The 18968-nt window shown below is 34.1% G+C and overlaps 1 long non-coding RNA gene across 1 annotated transcript in view; it reads right to left on the reverse strand.

The window, feature by feature from the left end:
• Positions 1–1196: 1196 nt before the first annotated feature.
• Positions 1197–18968, reverse strand: part of LOC131038328 (uncharacterized) — a 45731-nt gene continuing 27959 nt past the window's right edge. Inside the window, exons 3-4 of the long non-coding RNA XR_009104407.1 lie at positions 1945–2011; positions 1197–1835 (exon numbers count right to left, since the gene is read on the reverse strand). This is a non-coding gene — a long non-coding RNA (uncharacterized LOC131038328). The remainder of the gene's footprint in view (positions 1836–1944; positions 2012–18968) is intronic.

Consider the following 18968-nt stretch of genomic DNA (forward strand, 5'->3'; position numbering starts at 1 on the left):
CAAAAGGAAATTTGAAACATTATACAAATACAGATGCAAATCTATGAGGCTATCCTTGTTTAGGTTAGTCAACAATTCAGACATAAGTAAAATTTAGATAATGAACTCACATAAACATACTAAAATTACTCTGAAAATGAACTCAGAAAGTGGTGCAACATATAAACAACTCCAAAAATGAACTCAGAAAGTAAATAAGTATATCATGAACTCGCAAAATGAACTCAGAAAGTAAATAAGCATATAGTGAACTCCGAAAATAAACTCAAATTAAATAAGCATATAATGAACTTAGAAAATGAACTCAGACAACAAATAAGCATAATAATGAACTTGAAAGTAATTAAGCATATAATAAACTCAGAAAATGAGGTGATGCTCACACAAAATTTACCATATATACTCGACAATGAGGTGATGCCACATTAATTAATTCTTCTTCTCATGCTGACTGATGACTCTACATAACATGTGTTCTTATAATTGTCTGTATAACACATTGAATTATCACACACTATTTCCATAACACAACAGGTCATTATGTACTTTGTAGTATAGCACAACATGTTATCTTGTGTAATATGATATAATACTATGTGTTGTCCCGATGTATGTCAATAATCTGTATTGTTATCATGTCCTAATATGCTCGCACATTTTTTTTTAAATATACTCAAATAACAAGGTCACAAAATCTTCATGAACTCTATACACCAATAATTGAGTCCAATAGCAAGAATAAATTCTCCAAAAATTGATTCTATATAAATATTACGACATAATATGTTTTAACTTTCAACAATATGCAAGAAAGGTGTTTCCTTTTAATATGATATTTTGAGGGAAGTTATAAATTGTAGGCATGTGGCTTCTATTTATAATTTTGAATTAAGAGGAAATAAAGTTATATGATCTTGAAAAATATAAAAGATAAATTGTAGGAATGTGGACAAAACAATGAAATTAAATATGTCAAATGCAATTAAACCTTGCAAGAAGACACACATAAACCCAACTTTAAAATTATGTAGTTAAATCAAAAGATATCATTGATGTTCTAATAAAAGAATTTTTAAACTTATGAAAAATATTTTGATGCGTATGAGTAAAATGGCATTACAATTTTAGGGACAAAACTATTGATAATCAACATTCAAACCATACAGAAGCATCACATGAGAATTCATGTACCATCTTTTTTGCATTAATGGTCTACTTTCAAAATATTCAAAAGATGAACTAATCTCAACTCTGTAAACAAAAATTTCATTGTTTTATAAAAACCAAAGTCATATATAGGGACAACAAAAAAAAGTGGCGCAATAGTCATACAACGACTATTGTACATTTTCATGGAAAAGACCTCCTATGTGACGGAATTCTACTATGAATCCTAGTAAACCTTGGCGGTAGGCAAGGACTGACATATCTCATGAAGAGGCATCTATAGTCCATGAGCAATAGATTCAAAGGAAAATGTTGGGTGACATACTCAATATCATCATCGAGATGTGGTAGTGGGACATGTCCTCCTCGCCTATTGTCTTTGGGAAGGCACATGAGGTGACCCATGGGAGAGCAACTGGCCAATCCAAAAGGGCCAAATGTATAGGCCATAGTCACTCATTAATATCATTTCCCATAAGGACCCCACATCATCTATGTGCATGACATACCTCGTATTCCTATCGTATTATTTGTACATGTGCACATGCCACCCATGTGCTACGGTCCACCGAGGAATGAGACTTTGTAGGATGTCCTCCATAACATCGTCTGACAAGAGATGGAAAAGTGCAACCTCTTGGCTACGTTATGCTACATACATGAGTAACCTACATATTCATACAATCATAGTGTTAGACATTTAAGTATATCATTCAATAAATGGAAGACATGAAGATAGAATGTTGCTAATTAAATGGCGGAAAATAAAATCACAACCTCCTCCTGTGGCCAAATGTGTACATCATTACATTCTGTAGCAGATGAACAAAAAGAGCAATGTGACCTGCTTAGAAAGATACATTACAAAATAGGTTAGCGACAATATATGACGAAAAGTGAGACAACAAACAAAGTTGGTCCAAATTATTCAACATGTACACAGTTAAACAGTTGAACATGGAGCTATTAAAAATGTAGTAAATAATAAATGACCAACATGTGGTTTCAAATATGATAGAAAATATAGATTATCACCTCCCAGGTATGGCCAAACATAAAACTCTCACACTCAACATAGGATAACACAACATGTTATTCATTCTAAAAAATGAACTGAGCGAACTGAACAACACATCTTGATTGTCAACAGAAATATGAAAACATTATGGAATACTTGTCCACCTATATGGAATACAAAAATACAAATCCAAATCTAAACAAATAATACCAAGGTTATGTGTTATTGAGGGGCATCGTGTAATCCTTGTCCATAAATAGGACCTTCAAAAGCCGATCGTTGACTAGGACTTCTTTGTGCAAATGTTGAGGGTGTGTTGAACACCGTCACACCTATCTACGGACCAATCTCACCAACTGCAAAACATAACGAATAAATCACCACATGCACCATTAACATGTTTAGAAACCATGTGTATGTGACAATTGAGTACTAACCTATATTAGATGCAAAAAAACCTATTGTAGGGACACGAGGTTCCGATGTTAGTTTTAATTAGGGTGAAGAGTGGATTCTAATTGTCTAAGGCAATATTAGAATCCGCCCTTTAGGGCTAGGCCCTTTCTCACACACCACCATCCAATAGGGTCGACCCTATATCTCATGTCACTTGATGTGCCTCTCATGAAATGTGTTAAGGAAAATAATTAATAAATAAAATATAATTATTGCTAGTCTACCTACAAGTCTACCATCAAGAGGAAGATATATATGTGTGTACTTCAAGATGAAGTAAATCAATTCATATCTCACACACATCAGCAAATGTGATATGCTCTGCTCCTAAATGTGATCTGCCCTCCTACACTTGGCGAATATGCTCCTTGGTGAACTGCAAGAACATTTGGTTATATGTTGCTTCAGCCTGTTGAAGTCATCTTCTGTTGATTGGTGTCTTGGTCATCTACAGCTAGGGCATCATTCTACATCACCTTGGCAGCTTGTTGTTTGGACAACAATCAAAGGTAAGTGTTGTAATCAGAACATTATGCTTAATACATAATCAGATCTGAGGATCTTTATTGCTGGGTTTTTCCTCCTAGGAGGTTTTCCCAGTGTACTTGTGTGTTGTGAGTTCATTTTGTTCATTTCTCTACTTTTGCTTAATTCTGAAAAATCCTAACACTAACAACAATCAATATTAATCTGAAAATTAAGATAAATTTATATTTTCTAAGTATTGTATTAATCTAAAAGACTAAATTCAACATAGTATCAGAGCTATAGGCTAGATCAACTTTCAGATTTAAGAATCTAGTACTCTTTTATTTCCAGATTGTTGTCTCATTCCCAGGTCAGGTCAATGGGGATAAAAGTTGAAGATAGGCTTGATGGAAATCTCAACTTTGTTGCATGGAAGGTTCGTATCATGGTTTCCCTAGAGGAAGAAGATCTTCTTCTCTTTATAAAAGAGAAAGAGCTATTTGAACCTACAAATGTAGCTGAGCTAAAGCAATTCAAAAGGAATGTTGTCAAGGCCAGAAAGCTCCTTATTGATTCAGTTAAAGATCACCTAGTCACCTACATCGCCTCATTCACTACTGCAAGAGAAATATTCAGTCATCTACAAGGTACTTATGAAATTAACAATCTCAGAAGGGCAATTACTTTAAGGCAGCAATTACTTAATATCAAGATTTCAAAAGAAAATTTTGTTATCTCTTATTTCATGAGGATTTCAGAACTAAAGAATCAGCTAGGTAAAATTGGACATAACATGGAAGACAAGGATCTTTTTATGATTCCTCTAAATGGTCTACCACACTCATGGGAGTCCTTTATTCAAACCATAAGTGGAAGAACTGAATTACCTACCCTTGATCGTCTTAAGAATGATTGCATTCAAAAAGAGTTGCATTTTATCACAAGGGGGCAACTCAAAAGTCCTCAAATGGATGATCAACACATGCTTGCAGCCCAATGCAAAAAAGGTGGTAATTCAAAGAAGTATAACCCCAAGAGGAATAGAGATTTCAGACCACCTAGTTCTCAACATTCTTGAAAGAAGCCAAGAGATATCTCTCGTGTTCAATGTTTCAGATGTGACAAATTTGGTCACTATGCTAAAGAATGTCAGAATAATCCCTCGCAAAGAGAAGCCAACCTAAATGAAGTCTCAGAACAAAATGATGACTTCTTATTCATCTTTGCCCTATCAAGCAGCATACCCACAGACAGTAACACATGGTTGATAGACAGTGGTGCTTCCAGACACATCATAAACTATTGTGATCACCTTTCAGACTTAGTAGAAAAGGATATCAGTCTACATGTGGTAATTGATGATGATGCTCGATATTTGGTAAGAGGTTCTGGCACTACTTTAAATTTAGACTCTGGTATTTCAATTCACCTTAGTGATATTTTATTTGTTCCTGGAATTAAAAGAAACTTAATTTCTATTTCTACTCTAGAAGATAAAGGCTATCAAGTAGCATTTTCTGAGGGTAAAGTACTTGCTTGGCCTAAGAAATCTAGTTTCAAATCTTTTCATGTTATTGGAAATAGATATGATAGTTTGTATAAGCTCTCCACTAACCCTGTTCAAGCCCTCATTAATGAGGCTCCTGAATCATGTGAGATATGACATAGAATACTTCGACACTTACACTTTCAAGCTCTTCCCTCTCTTGGAAAGATAGTTAAAGGTGTTCCTAAACTTAGTAAATTTCATGATGATTCATGTAAAGGTTGTGCTATGGGTAAAAATGTTAAAAGTCATTTTTATAAAAGTGAAAGTAGAACTAAAGAAAAACTAGAACTTGTTCATTCTGATTTATGTGGCCCTATGTCTATAGCTTCTCCTAGTAGATTTCTCTATTATGTAATTTTCATAGATGATTTCTCAAGGAAAACTAGGATCTATTTCTTAAGGTCTAAAGAATCTGATGAAGTCTTAAGTATATTTAAAGAGTTTAAGACACTGGTTGAAAACATCTCTAGTAAAAGAATTAAATGCTTAAGGTCTGACAATGGAGGTGAGTATACCTCTGGCAGTTTTTATGACTTTTGTATTGAGTCAGGAATTAAGAGAGATTTTTGTGTTCCCTACAATCCTCAGCAAAATGGAATTGTTGAAAGAAAGAATAGGACTATTGTTGAGGTTGCAAAGGTCATGATCCATGATCAAGATTTACAAACTTTTTGGGGGGCTGAGGCTTCTAGAATAGCAGTCTACATTCAGAATAGATGTCCCCACCGTGTTCTAAAAAATATGACGCCTGAAGAAGCCTTCTCGGGATTCAAACTTGACATCAGCCACTTGAGAATTTTTGGAAGTCATGTATATGTTCATGTGCCTAAAGAAAAACAAACTAACTTGGAGCCCTCCGGAAAGAAAGGAATGTTAGTTGGATACAGTGAATCCTCCAAAGCCTTCAGGATCTACATTCCAAGTCAAAGGTGTGTTGAGGTAAGCAGAGATGTTACTTTTGAAGAAGATATTGTCTTTAAGAAATCAAAAGGTTCTTTTGTTATTGATGAAGTTAATGACAATCAAGATATGAACGTTGATACTAACCCTGAGATTCAGGGGGAGTTTTTCGTGTCTCGACCACAAGAAGAGAATGATGATCCTCCTGAGCCTATGAATCCCACTGATATACCTAGTGACATTGTTGTTAGCAAAAAGAGGCCACTTTGGGTAAGAAACACCATTCAAAAAGCTGAAAGATTTGCAACTCCCAGTGGCACTTTCAGAGAAACCAAGAGACCTCAAGTATTCTCCAACTATGTTGCATTGATGAGAAATCTCATTGAGTCTGAGCCATGCAATGTTGAAGAAGCCTTGAACCATCATACCTGGAAGCTAGCTATGGATGAACAGTATCAGTCAATCATCAAGAATGATGTTTGGGACATTGTGCCTAGACCCAAAGGTAAATCTGTTGTTTCCTCTAAATGGTTATTTAAAATTAAACATAATGTTGATGGTAGTATTGAAAAATATAAAGCTAGATTTGTAGCTCGTGGTTTTTCTCAAAAGGAAGGCATAAACTATGAACAAACATTTTCTCTTGTTGCTAGATATACCTCTATTAGAACTATAATAGCTATTGTTGCAACTAGAGGTTGGAAGCTACATCAAATGGATGTTAAGACTATCTTCCTTAATGGTGTCATTAAAGAAGAAGTCTATATTGAACAACGTGAGGGTTATGAGATCCAGGAGAGAGAAACTCATGTTTGCAAATTGAAGAAAGCTATATATGGCCTCAAACAGGCCCCTCGTACTTGGTATGAAATAATTGACAAGTACTTGTTAAGTTTAGGGTTTTGTAAAAATGATGTTGACTCTAACATTTACTTTAAGGTATCTAATGATGAAATGCTAATTCTAGTTCTATATGTCGATGATTTATTTCTTACTGGTCAAGATGAGCTTATCATTAGATGTAAGAAAGAATTAGCTTCAGAATTTGAAATGAAGGTCTTAGGTCTAATGCACTATTTTCTAGGTGTCACAACCCTCCTTTATCACTTTTTGGATTTAAATTACAATTTTATTTTATCTTTAGATAAGCTATTTAAATGATTGAGTAAATGTTATAAAAAGAATGAAAAATAATAACACAAACACACACACATGGAAAACATACATTATCTTTATTTATTTATTTTCCACATCCAATTATGGCACATGTTGTAGGAAGAATAAGAAGCTTCTAGAGGATTCTCCACCATCTTGCATGTAACTCCTCCACTAAGTCTAATCAATTTGCATGAAGTCCAAAATTGGGAAAGAATCTCCTTTTTAATTAAATTTTCTAGATAGTGGAATGGAGGGAATTTTCTTATAAAATTATATGCAAGTTTCAAAGAGGGGAGTTGATTATGTTTTGAAGAAAATTTCCCAAGTTTTAGAAATAGATCTTTTTGGTAGTCTCATTTTCATTGCAGGAATTTTAAGTTGTTGTTTGAAGGATTTCTCTCAAGTTGCAAGGAAAGATCATAAGGATAGCTAGTGGATTCAACATCAAGCTCGATAAACCAGGTTCTCTCCTCGTTGTTTATCTTTACATTTACTCATGAGGAATTCGTATTATCAATAGTTATAGATCTTCCTTTATATAAAGAAACTCGTTTATTTGATTGTAAATCTTTTATTTGAGGATAAATAGTAATGATGATGCTTTCATATAGTGCATGTAAATTATAGTTATTTAAATTATTTTATTTCCCTCAAGAAAATATGCACATGATCTTGCTTTTGTTTTTCTTCCAAAAATTTTAGCAAAAGAAAATCATATTCCTTTATTTGTTTAAAATCTCTTTTTCTGAAATCAAAATTTTTCCTATGTGATTTGGATCTTTATTCCTCCCTCTAATTCTTTTCTCTGGTTCTTCGAATGGAAATCTGAATCTCATTTTGAAATCTCTCTGTGATTATTTTCAAAATCTCGCTGGGATTATCTTTAAAATTCTCTGTGATTATCTTTAAATCTCTCTGTGATTATCTTTAAAATCTCTCTGTGATTATCTTTAAAATCTCGTTGTGATTATCTTTAAAATTTCTCTGTGATTATTTTTTTTTAAATCTCTCTGTGATTATTTTAATCTTTGTGAAATGAGTTGAATAAAATTTCTGTGAAATGAGTTGAATAAAATCTCTGTGAAATGAGTTGAATAAAATCTCTCCGTGAATATTGGTTGAAACTCTGTGAATATCAGTTGAATAAAATCCTCCTGTGAATACTGGAAACGAATTTTGGAAATAAACAATTCCCCTGTGAAATCTGGTGTTTTATTCATGTTCTTATTTTCATAAATGAATACCCTCTTCGTTTATATATAAGGATGTTATTAAATAATTGAGAAATATAAACTATATATATATAAAGCTTGTGTCAAATGTTTAAATTTATTAATGTTGCATTATATTAAAATTATTCCAAACGTTAAATATATTAATGTTGCATGTAATAGTAATGGCGCGGTTTTCAAAAAATGTTCGAAGGGTTGCAGAGGCGTACAAGGGCGGCGGTTATTGTAACCGTCGGAGGGGACAATGGTACCTCCCCCACCACCCCTGCGGTCACTATCACGGCAGTGGCCGCAGGGGAGTGGAGGGGACCATGGTGTCCCCTCAACCCTGCGCGCTTGCCCATGCAGGACCGCAAGGGTGATGGGACCCGCAGTCCCCACTCCCCCCTATTTGCTACTAAACCAAATAAATTCGCTTTTTATTTATTATACTTTGAAATTGCAAATTGAAATTTTTAATAATTGTTTTAATTAAATTTTAAGTTAATTTTTTTTATAATCATTTTTTTAATTTTAAATTAATTTTTAATAATTGTTTTAGTTAAATTTTAAGTTAATTATCGATGATTGTTTTAGTTACACTTTTTGTTAATTGCTAACAATTGCTTAGTTAAATTTTAAGTTAGTAAATTTGCAAAGGATTGAAATCAAAAAATTATTGTCTCAATCCCTTTAGGGATTTATTGGACTACTTGATCAGTGATTTTGGCTCACTTAAAAACAAATAATTCTTATTATTTGATCCAAAATGCCCAAAAGTATAAACTAATCACTCATTTGGAACTAGTAAATATTCTCACGATCGAAGTAAACATTACTTAATCTCGTATATAAATGTCACTATTTTTACATCATGTGCATTACTTATATGTTAAATTGCATTCATTGATGAGCAAGTTACCTTCCCATTTTCTTCATACAAGTTACATGTTTTAATATATGAGTTCATAATTGCCCTTATCATACCATTATATATTAATTAGTTGAGTTGTAGAAGAATGGTATTCCTTTTTATCAAATGGTACTTGGTTGCCATCAAAGTAGTTATTCAAATAATTAACTTCGAAAGGTCTAATTATGTACATTCATTTCGTGATTATTTTCAAGCATGATGTTTTCATAGCTCTTAGTTAGAAAACTAAATAAAGGAAGATGGAAACCAAAACCTAGTAGCATTCGGTATTTACGGTGCCTCTGGGTCACGCTTACGGGTAATGTCGTCGTGTTGAACTACTGCACTTAACGCCTAATAAAGCTACATCAACAACGTATGTGGCATCGTCCCTATAAATCGTCGGGGAGTAATAAGGGACATTTGGAAGTTAAAATCCAAGGGGCAGGTAATCTCCCTTGGATCGATAATCTAATAAGATAATTTTCAAATGATTTTACATTCATTGAGTTAAACCATAGTAAACCCCCTTTAGGGTTGGTTAAGTAAAAATGCTTTTACAGAATTAATTTTTGAAGAGATATTGTTGTCGATTAGCAATGGGTCAAGGGTGACGCTTGTGATAAGAATTAGGATCTAGTTGTTTTAGGCCACAAGCAATAGGCCATCTTGAGCCTTTTCTTAAGCGCTACCATCGTGGTAGCAACCATAGAAAGGGTTGCGTACATAGAATAGAAAATAGAACTACATACTTTACGCCTTGATCCTGTGCCGAAGCGGGTATGTAGGCAGTCTTGGGATGGAGTTGTCCCTCGTACTCAGGCGTTCGTGGGTGGGGTCTAGGCTTGGTAAAAGAAAGAATGAGTAAGAATCCTATTTTGAAAGATAAGATAATTAAATTGGAAAAAGTAATTCAATGCATACTCAGAAGGAATCCCGTATGGATTCGCTTGACTTCCTGAGGCTTTAAGCCAAATTCCGAGGCGGAATTCAAGCTCTTATTATGTTATTTAATTACTCCTAAGGACGGCAACCTCAGTGCACTTCTGTTAGAAGAGTGTAGTACTTAGTGAGTGGCTCAGGACCCAAATGGTCCCGATGAGTCTAAGTCTCTGGCCAGAGCACCTCCTATCCCGATTGGATAGATGCCTACCCCGTATGGGTAGATGCCTATCTTGTATTGGATAGATGAAATCTTATGTCCTGTATGGACCGATGCCTACTCTGTATGGGTAGATGCCTATCCCGTATTGGATAGATGAAATCTTATGTCCCGTATGGACCGATGCCTAACCCGTATGGTTAGATGCTCATCCCGGATGGATGAATGCCTAATCCAAATGGATGGATGCCCAGAGTATGCAATTGAATCAAACACAATGATTAAATTAAACAAAAAAAAAGAATGGTCAATTTTGTTGGGTTAATTAAGGTGGGTTATTACACTAGGTCTAGAAGTATGGCAAAGATCTAACAAAATTTTTCTAAGTCAAGGAAAATATACTATTGATATTTTGAAAAGATTTAGAATGATGGATTGTAAACCTATGTCTACTCCTATGGAATCTAACTTAAATAAATTGATTGTTTCTGCAGCTAACTTTGATTTTGCAGATCCATCAGAGTACAGGCAATTGATTGGATCATTGATGTATCTAGTTAACAATACACAAAACATATGCTATGCAGTGAATGCTCTCAGCCAATTTATGAGCATGCCCAAACATGTTCATCTTGTTGCAGCCAAACATCCTAAGATACTTGTGAGGCACAGTTGGTTATGGGCTGAAGTATCCACTTAACACTTCAATAACCTTGGAAGGTTATTCAGATGCAGATTGGGCTAAAAGTGTCAAGGACAGGAAAAGCACTTCCGGTATTTGTTTCAGCTTACGATCCGCAGTGATCTCTTGGGCTTGCAGAAAACAACATGTTGTACTAAGTACTACTGAAGCTGAGTATATTGCAGCAAGTGTTGCTTCTAGAGAAGCAGTGTGGCTTCGTAAGCTTCTTCATGGGTTATTTGGACAACCTTGGGTACCTACAGTTATACATTGTGATAATCAGAGTTGTATCAAGATGTCTATCAATTCAGTGTTTCATGACAGGTCAAAACATGTGGAAACTCATTATCACTTCATTCGAGATATGGTGCAAAGAGGTGTTATTCAGCTGAAGTATGTCAGCACTGATGATCAGATTGCAGATATCCTTACCAAGCCTCTATCCAAGGTGAAGTTTGTGTACTTCAGAGACAGGCTTGGGATTTCAAAAAATGAGACCTTGGTTGAGAGGGAGTCTCATCCCCAGTGATGCATTGTGTTGCATCAACCACCCTCTACGGGCAATGTAAGGTGGTAGTCTTCTCAGGGAGAAGAGTAATTGTTACCATCATTTGCGAGCAATGTAAGATGGTAGAAAAGATCCTCACCACCCTCTGCGGGCAATGTAAGGTGGCTTTAGTATTTGCTTGTGTACAAGATGGATGACCTCAGATTATGTAATTCCATTCTATGCTTGTGTGCAAGATGGAAGTCTACTATGTTCTGATTATGTAATTCATTCTTTGCTTGTGTGCAAGATGGAAGATAGTGATATTCTGATTATATTCTCTTCTCCCTAATTAAGAGGGAGTGTTAGTTTTAATTAGAGTGAAGAATGGATTCCAATTGCCTAAGGCAACATTGGAATCCGCCCTTTAGGGTTGGGCCCTTTCTCACACGCCACCCTCCAATAGGGCCGACTCTATATCTCACGCCACTTGATGTGCCTCTCATGAAACGTGTTAAGGAAAATAATTAATAAATAAAATATAATTATTGCTAGCCGACCTAGAGTTCTACCATCAAGAGGAAGATATATATGTATGTACTTCAAGATGAAGTAAATCAGTTCATATCTCACACACATCAAGAAATGCGATATGCTCTGCTCATAAATGCGATCTACCCTCCTACACTTGGTGAATCTGCTCCTTGTTGAATTGCAAGAACATTTGGTTATATGTTGCTTCAGCCTGTTGAAGTCATCTTCTGTTGATTGGTGTCTTGGTCATCTACAGCTAGGGCATCATTCTACATCACCTTGGCAACTTGTTGTTTGGACAGCAATCAGAGATATGGGGATTGAAGTGGATCTATATGGGGAGTGAAGTGGAATGCCATGGCAGCAGAATTTTCAAGATCAACCATGAACCTCTTCACACAACCTAAAAATGTCAATAGTTTTTCATGTGATTGTGGCATTTTTTACGATAACATCTTCAACTATGTGCTCGCCTTGTTCCACATCACAATGTCAGCATCCTCTATATGTGGTTTTGCATTAGAAATGTTATCTGTGTGTGTGAAAAGTGGACTTGTATTTGTATCTAGAATACACAACACTTCAATTAAGTCATTAGATGCATGGTTATTAAATCAATAATCAATGAATAATAAACCATTACAAAGCGACCCATTGCCTTCTAGTAGATGTGAGTTTAGATTGCTCTTAGATTGCTAAGCTATCCAGTGACTAGACAACACCTAAACGAAGGATTTTTAAATCTATATGAGCATGAATATGAGATAAATGGATGCAAGATTTAAGCTAGATATGCAAGATTAATCTAACATGATTTAAACAATATATGAATATTTAAGCTAAATGATTTAAGCAATATGAAATAACTAATATGCAATATATCAATGCAAATTCTCAATGAACCTAGAGCAAAAACAACATAATAACAATATATTCTCCAGGATTTTTGATTAGGAGATGAGACCCTGAATTTATAGAAAATTCAGAAAAAAACCAAAGACTGAGATCAAATGATGATGAGCGGTCAAGAATTTCCAAGAGGAAGCACAATCCAGGTGAATTGATGCAATTGGATGCTTTTCTCGGTTTTAAAGGAAATTGAACTAAAATTAAGATAAAATCAGAAAAAAACTGATTTATTCTCTATTTCATTCAATTTTAATATTTAACTGTTTTAATTGCTTTCTTTGAGATTATTTGTCAATTTTTAATTTGTTTTTCAAGATTGTCTCCAATTGATTTCTTTTCTCAAATTTTTAATTATTTTTTGGTCAATTAATTTCTTTTTTTATTTGTTTCCTTTTTTGAAGATTTATGGCAACTTTTATTTATTTTTCAACTCTTTTTGATGATTTAATGGTAAATTGATTTATTTAATTAAATATGCAAAAGATATTTAATAAAATAAATAAGATAATTGTTTAAAATGATTTACTTGGAATGATCAATTAATTAAATAAATATTTAATTAATATTGGTTGATTGATTTTGCCATGTGACATTGATGATTAAAGAATTGATTATGTGCTCAAAATTTATTTAATTGTCTTTGGTTAGGACCTTGGTGATGTTGTCGAGATCAGGGGCTCGTGGTTTAGATGACCATTTTTAGGGTATTACATATGCCCCTCTTTGAATTAATATGCGAGCAGCGCGTTGGTTCAAAGAATGGTTGATGTCTAGGAGATACCAGTTCTAGACTTGATTGATCACGAACCGGATGAAAAGCGAGGTGTTTAGCTTGATTTAAAGCGATGAAGCTGAACAGAGTTGATTAAAGCGATACTGATCCCAAACTTGATTGAACTAGGAACAATAGAGAGAAAAGATATCGAACTTGAACTTGATTGATCAAGAAGCGGATCTTGCTGATCTAGACACAATGAACGAAGATAAAATCGATCTTGAACTTGATTGATCAAGATACGATGAGCGAAGATAAACTGTCCAGCTTGATTTAATGTGATGAAACTGAACACCTGCTTAGATTGAGTGTGATCAAATATACTCTTTAAACCCTTGATTGAGTTTAAACGAATAATCAGCTTGATGAAAAGTGATGAAACTGATTAACGTTAAGAGACTGATTCAGACAAAGACAATGTCAACTTGATATGAAGCGATAAAACTGATATGCCCATAGAAATTGATTTGATGAAGCTTAGCTGCTTGAAGATTTGAAAATTTTCTCGACATTTGAAGATGTGAGGTCATAAGGTCATGAGTATACCCCCTTGGGAGCGAAATCGAAAGGTAGCAAGGGTTGCGCAGTGATTGTAGGCAATTTTTTTAGCGATGATAAGTTATTTGAGCACAAAGATTAATGTTGAAGATTAAAATCAGAGTTATGTGAGAATTCAATTGAGATTTAGTGTTGATTAACGAGAAATTGAGTGCAAATTGAAGAGAATGAGCAGTTGATGAAAGCGCTAAGTGGTCAACGTCGTGAAATTTCGATTAGAGAATTGACATCAGATTTTATTTTCAATCTCGAAAATAGACTCAAGACAGCCGATTTATGAGCTCTTGATTTGATTTCATCGTACTTGTGTTGATTGATTATGAGATGTCCGTCTATATGTTTTATTCTATATGTATGCATATCTTTTCAGTATAGATGAATGAATTCAAATGGAATATGGATGTTTATTTTTGTTTCTTTTTATGCAAATAAATGATGATGCAAATAAATGAGGAGAATGAGTAACTAGTATTGCAAATGTTTATTTTTCTTCATGCAATAATATGAGTGCAAATAAGTGTAAAATGAAATGTATGGATCTATATAAGATGCTCATGTATACAACTAACATCTCAATACATAAGTACTCGATCGGAGAAATGATGAAAAAGAGAGACCACTTAGCTTAGAAATGATGATACTTCCAACTCTCATTCAGAAGATAAAAAGACCATTGTTATTATACCGAAATTACTCTAAATTCATGAGATGCAGATTGAAATGCAAAATGAGATGCAACCGAAACCTAGTCACTAGATTTGAAAAGCTTAATTTTTATCATTGAGCGTTTTACAAACATAGCAGGCAGATTAGAGTTCCTTTCTTTTCATGTGCAATATTAATTATCTTGTCTGCAATGACCCTTTTTTCGTTCATATCCTTGGACAGATTTCGCAGGGACCTGAATTGCATGATAAATAAATTCCCTCAAAACAAACAAAGAAATGATGGGAACCTCCCTATAGCATACAAATAAGCGGAGTCGAGGTATGTGTGGCGATTTCACCTTATTGTGAAGGCACTTATCACAAACACCTAGCTGATTAGATGTTTTCAGACCATCGGAATCATTCCTACAAGCAGGAAACAAATAAAATATTATGCCCCCAATCCTTGCTCCTCTTAGTCAAGATAGACTTCCTCGAGTTACTCAGAGGGATAATAATTAAAAACCAATATAAAAGACAACACACAAAGAAAATTTCATGCATATCTCAAATAGTTTAGTGATTGTTTTTAGTAATGTTGTTTGTCTTGTGTACTCAGTGATAAAACTCTTCGGTAGTTGGGAGACAGATGATTGACTTCAGAGTGGATGACCGAGTACCACTGACTGAAAGATGACTTGGTTGATACTGCTTAGGATATGTAAATTGCTCAGTTCATTACCCTGAGACTAGGACATTGATTGGTTCCAAGCCATGAGGGTTCCACAAGAACCAGGATGTCACAAAAGCGACTAAGTTATGTACAAGCTAAAGTAAAGATGCAGCATTTCAGTACAAGAGATAAGACTACCCTAGACAAAATCTAGTAGCCATATTGATCTATGTCATTGTTTTGATTTGATCATTTATATGAATGTCTGGTTTCAAAGAGTAAGTACCTCATATAAGACCGATCTGTCTTGTTTCAAGTGCACCCTTCCTTGTATAAGACACGTTGATGTTTGATAGAGTTTGATAGATTGATTAACAAGACGTGATAAGTTTGATTGTAGACTTTGAGAGGTTGTCTATGGTTGATTTAGTTTGATGGATAGTCTATGCTTTCTTGCTCTGATTTTTTTTTCAATTTTTTATTTTGTGAGTTTTTTATTTTTAGGATTTTGTTCAGGACATTTTATGATTTTTAGGAATTTGTTCAATACATTTTATGATTTTTTAGGAGTTTGTTCAAGAGAATTTATGTTTTATAGGATTTTTTAATGTTTGCCCCTAGTGTCTAGCAAGGCAAAAGGGATTTTGAGTACATGAATGGATAATCAAATGATGGTGGACGCTTTCAAGGATTATCTCACAACGTTAATCCAAGCATAGGGTATAGATATAGCAATGTAAACCAAGGATTTTAGCGATGTAAAGAAAGGATTTTAGCAATGTAAAGCAAGGATATAGCGTAAAGAAGCCATATGGTCCAAAGAAGTGGCCATGTCAAGAGGTTTGTGGAAAGCATGTTTTTGCATTTTGTCCATAGTGTTGATCAAGATCAAGGAATAGGTCTAGATAGGGGACAAATAGGATAATCAAGATCAAAGGTGGTAATCAATGATGTATGAGAGCAATGGAGAAGAGCTAAAGGGTCTTTATCAAGTGTAATAGATAGGACACATGAATCCTGCAAGGATCCTTAACCTTGTCAAGATCAAAGGTGGAAAAGGGATATGAATTTAGATAGAGCGGATGAGGGATAATGGAGGATGAAGGATAATAGATGGATGTACATGGATGGAACTTGCCCCCAGTGTAAAGTGCAAAAGGATACTAGATTACGTATGATGCCTGTTTGTCAGGTTTTCATCATAGTACTTGCCCAAGGCGCCACAAGAAGTGGTTTTCACTCATGGAAAAAATTATTTCTCTTTACTTTTTTTCTTTGATTTTTTTTTTTCATTTTTTCATCATTTTTTTTTCTTTTGGAAGATAATAAAGGCATGACAGGGGATGGAAGAAGGACCCCAACGTCTTATTTCTTTGGATGGTACCCTTGGAATATGAGTTGCAATAGACCATGGCTATGAAGGTATGCTCAAAGATGTTGGCAGGATAATGAAATGAAACTAGGGCAAGGATTTTGTTAGAGTATTTGGGTATTTACTTGATTAATTAGACATTATTTGTTTAGTTATTTAAGTTCTCTTTATCTCTTCTACACTTAAGCTAACTTTAGGTGCATATTGTGTGAGCTTGAATTTCATCCTTAGAATGTTATCTGTAATAAGTTAGTTTCACAAAATACAATGGAAATGCATACAGGAAATCCAAAATCCACCAATGAAACTACATGAAATACATACTAAAATAAAACATTATTTTACCTTCATGGCTTATGTCTCATTGTGTCCTAACTCCACTGTTCCTGGTTGCAGATGGTGTGCTCTCAGACAATGCACTGTTGGCTTCCAAGATGACATATGAAGAATGGACTGATAACTTGTAGTTAACTGATAATATGATATGCAAAATGCTACATGATTATGCTAAATGATAATTTCTAAATGATACTATATGATAATTGCTATTTGCTTCAAAAACTCACGAATGCATAGGACTAGCTTGAAGACTATTTTGAAGACTCTTGAAGTCTCTTGAAGTCTAACTCTCTCTCAACTAAAGCTCGAGTTTATAGACTTTGAGAAGATTAGATGATGTGACTCAGATCAACAGTCCTGATCAGATCTGCAGATTTGAATGGTTATGAGCAAAGGTGAAGGTTGAGAGAAAGGGGGAAGGAGAAGACAAGTGTCACTCATCTCACCTTGACTAGGTTGCTGACTGAGAGAATCTAGGGATGGTTGGAGGAAATTTAGGCAATGATAGGACAAGTGGACTCAAGTCCTTCCTAAGATGTAGAGGGTGTTGGAGAGAATATAGGAAATGGTTGAAGATAAATGATGAATTAATATTTAAGGAATATTAATTTCCTTAGCCACATGATGGGTGAGTTGGCAAAGGGAAGATCAAGTAGAGATGGAGGGTGAGTTAGAAAAAGGATTAAATAATTTAGGAAATCTTTAAATATTTGAGACTATAAGATAGGAGAATAACTATTAAATATTGGATATTTAATTGCTTGGAGGAAATAATTAAATATTAGATATTTAATTAATTTGGAGGAGATAATTAAATATTAGATATTTAATTAACTTGATTAGAGGAATAATTAAATATTAGATTTTTAATTAATTAGAGGAATAAGATAGATGAATTAATTAATAAAATATTAATTAATAGAAAGACATGAAATGAATTAAACAGATTAATCTTTTCGAATTAACTATTTAATAGACGAATAATTATTAAATAAATATAAAATATTTATTTAATTGCTCATAGCCAATTTTAGGTGTATACATTTTGCCCCTCTTTGAAGCGAGGTGTGATGATGCATTGATTCAAAGAATAATTTCATTTGATGATGATATTGGTTTGATAGGATGCCCCAGACCTTGGTTGATAAATTGTGATACGATGATGCTCCCTCGGGAGATCAATTGAGATAATTGATTGGCGAAGTGGTTGGATGATTACGAGATTGATGTCCCGATTAGAAAAGGTTTGATTCTGCAAATTTGATTGATGAAAGTGTGAGTTATTTGATCACAATGGTTTAGTTTTCCATTGATAAGATGAGATCGATAAGATCTAGATATAATCTGGTTTCAGGGATGACACCTCCTGTATAAGACAAAGATGATCAAGAGCGTCTGGTTTTAGGAAAGATATATCCTGTATAAGACGTGATCAAAATGTATGGTTTTAGGAAGGATACATCCTATATAAGATATGATAGATCAGATGCGATCGATTGATAGAATGGATTAAGATTGATTGGATAAAGAACTGACGGTTTGTTGATATCAGGTTGCAGGATCAGTAGATATGTTGATGGTGATTCGGTTGAGGGGGTGATATAAGATTGGCGTGGGGTTGACAATATCATGAGAGAGATGAGTCATCAGTTTGATTGTGTATACACTTATGATGATGCTTCGATGATTCTTATGATGGATTTAGCCTTGGATAAGATGAGCTTGTAGGATCCCATTCAAGAATGAAATGCAAGCTAAATGCAAATGAGAATGCAATGATTTATATACAACTAAATGAGATGGATAATGATTAAAAAGATTCTAAAAAAAATGAATGCACCTATAATGATTAAATGAAAATTGTTTTTGTTGTCCAAGTATACTCAATATTTATTTATAATTGTTGATCTATTAATGAAATGATATGCTTATAATGCAGACGAATAATGAGCTAATGAAATGATCTAACTAAAAATTGTATTGCCATTCTTCATATGCGATCTTGTAACAGTGCTTGATTTCATCATTGAGTTTTAAAATGTTGTAAGAA

The sequence above is a fragment of the Cryptomeria japonica genome, chromosome 6, assembly GCF_030272615.1.
Source record: "Cryptomeria japonica chromosome 6, Sugi_1.0, whole genome shotgun sequence".
NCBI lineage: Eukaryota > Viridiplantae > Streptophyta > Pinopsida > Cupressales > Cupressaceae > Cryptomeria > Cryptomeria japonica.